The sequence below is a fragment of the Ovis aries genome, chromosome 1 (genome assembly GCF_016772045.2).
Source record: "Ovis aries strain OAR_USU_Benz2616 breed Rambouillet chromosome 1, ARS-UI_Ramb_v3.0, whole genome shotgun sequence".
In the NCBI taxonomy this organism is placed as follows: Eukaryota; Metazoa; Chordata; class Mammalia; order Artiodactyla; family Bovidae; genus Ovis; species Ovis aries.
In genome coordinates this window covers 135,981,686-135,984,569 of record NC_056054.1, presented here as the reverse complement: position 1 = coordinate 135,984,569, position 2,884 = coordinate 135,981,686, and the positions used below count along the sequence as shown (strand labels likewise).

The 2,884-nt window shown below is 36.5% G+C and overlaps 1 pseudogene; it reads left to right on the top strand.

Annotated features, from left to right (window-relative positions):
* Positions 1-1,497: 1,497 nt before the first annotated feature.
* LOC101114740 (MOB-like protein phocein) lies at positions 1,498-2,199 on the top strand (annotated as a pseudogene).
* Positions 2,200-2,884: the final 685 nt, after the last annotated feature.

Sequence of the window (2,884 nt, the reverse complement as noted above, 5' to 3'; positions counted from 1 at the left end):
AGCAACTCAACAACACCAACAACAAGAGAGCAACTCTGTGGATGCAAGCTTGATAAATGACTTTTAACAATAGTCATGATAGTGATTTATGCCTTCTTAAGTCATGTTTAATACTATTAAATTCATATTACATTCTACTAAAAAATGAAGCATTTTGTAAAGCATATGGGAACATATTTGTTGATCATATGAATATTGGCTCTGATCTAACTTGCAAAAAATAAAAAATCAGCAAAAGACATATTTGGCTAAATGTCAAAGAAAATATTTTAAACATATTGGGAATATGTTAACAGATGTTTCCCAATGTTTAATACTGTTTTTGATGAAGCTTAGTGTTGGCATAATATTTTCATTCAGATCTTAACTACTTTGTTTCCAAGAAAATAAAATCCATATCCACTTCTCTGATTATGACCCTTTTGTTACTCAAATGAAATAGAGAGGGCTCGAACAATCGTGCTTGAAATCACTCTTGATGGAGGCTTTCCATTTCGGTATTTCAAGCCATTGTTTTCTTGATTTCCCATGAAATCAGATATTATTTTCTAATTAGGGCAGGACAATAGCAGCTGAGCTATAGCAGACTTTTCTTGTTACTGAGTTTGGTAAACAAGGTATTCATGATTTCAGCAGATGTCTCCTCTACTTTTTTCTAAGCAGGGGAGACTATCAAGCTGCAAATATATGTGTATCACACCATGAGCAAAGTCCATCACAAAGGTCAGAAGCCCCAGGATTTTAGCCATTGCTGTCTAAGATATCATCCTCTCATCCACTGCACTGGCCATGTGCTCCTTTAAAATTACTTTCATTTCTTTTGGGCTTCCCTTGTGACTCAGCTGGTAAAGAATCTGCCTGCAATGCGAAAGACCTGGGTTCGATCCCTGATTGGGAAGATCCCCTGGAGAAGAGAAAGGCTACCCACTCCAGTACTCTCGCCTGAAGAATTTCATAGACTGTATAGTCCAGGGGATCGCAAAGAATCGGACTCAACTGAGTGACATTCACTTTCATTTCTTTTACCTGGTAGATCATTGCATAAAACTTAGTACTAAGACCCTCTTGGTTTTATTTCTTGTTGTTTAGTCACTAAGTCGTGTCCGACTCTTTGCAACCTCATGTACTGTGGCACGCCACACTCCTCTGTCCTCTACTTTCTCCCAGAGTTTGCTCAAATTTATGTCCACTCAGTAAGTGATACTATCTAAGCGTCTCATCCTCTGGTACCATTGTCTGCTTTTGTGTTCAGTCATTCCCAGCCTCAGGGTCTTTTCCAATAAGTCGGGTTTTGTATCAGGGTCCAAAGTTTGGAGCGTCAGCTTCAGCATCAGTCCTTCCAATGACTATTCACGGTTGATTTCCTTTTAGGATTGACTGATTTGATCTCCTTTAAGTCTAGGGGACTCTCAAGAGTCTTTTCCAGCACCGCAATTCAAAAGTATCAATTCTGGCAGGCAGCAGTCCCCTACATCCGGGTACTGACTCCAGCCGTCCAGACTCTGGCACTATGGTCATGGCGGAGGGGACGGCTGTGCTGAGGCACAACCGGCCGGGTACCAAGGCTCAGGATTTATATAATTGGCCTGATGAATCCTTTGATGAAATGGACGGTACACTTGCTGTTCAGCAGTATATTCAACAGAACATAAGAGCAGATTGTTCCAATATTTACAAAATTCTTGAACCACCTGAAGGCCAAGATGAAGGTGTATGGAATTATGAACATTTAAGGCAATTCTGTCTTGAGCTAGACGGACTTGCTGTCAAACTTCAGAGTGAATGCCATCCAGATACATGCACTCAGATGACGGCAACTGAACAGTGAATTTTTCTTTGTGCAGCTCATAAAACACCGAAAGAGTGTCCTGCTATAGACTACACTAGACACACACTTGATGGTGCTGCATGTTTTCTGAATAGCAGTAAATATTTTCCCAGCAGAGTTAGCATAAAGGAATCATCTGTAGCAAAACTAGGATCAGTATGCCGTAGGATTTACAGAATATTTTCACATGCTTATTTTTATCACTGGCAGATATTTGATGACTATGAAAATGAAATATTTTTGTGTCATCAGTTTACTAAATTTGTGATGAAATATAATTTGATGTCCAAGGATAACCTGATTATACCAATTTTAGAAGAAGTTCAGAATTCAGTTTCTGGGGAAAGTGAAGCATGAAGGGAATCATATAGAAAAAAAATGTACTGATCACATTAATTGTGTACTGTATATATATATCATTTTAGACACATCAATCATGTATCCATATTATAGCTTCTTTGTTTAGTATAGGTTTCTGTATGCTGAGTGTTGCCTTTTAAAATGGAAAATACTTTTTAAGTTATTCATGAGCTGTATATTCACTGGTATGGCACTCATGGTTTTTAAATAAGATTAGTATTATGTTTATAATGCCTGTTAATAAAAGAATTTACAGTTTGGTAAAATTGCTGCTAAACAATCATTGGATCACAATCCTCATCAAATAAACACATCTATAAAAAGATGAGTGAGCTTGAGGTTTCACACAAACCATTTATACTAAAGACATAGTAATATTTTCCTTTGGTTTTATACCTGAGTTTAGATAGTCTAGTAAATTCTATAGCACATAGTTCTATCTAAATAAGTTTTCTAAAATGAGATAAAAGTGTTTTTAAATTCTGTTTATAGTTTTTGATATACATATAATTATGTGTATATCCAAGTACAAATGCAAATAAAGCATCAGTAAAACTTAAGTAATCTTACTATGCTATACAAAGTATATTCTAGACCAGCATACTTAGAAAAGATTTACCTTTCTGCATTAGTAGATGGTTACATACAAGATAGTGATAATGATAAAGAGTGTAAATGATGTTCCCAGTGGAAACC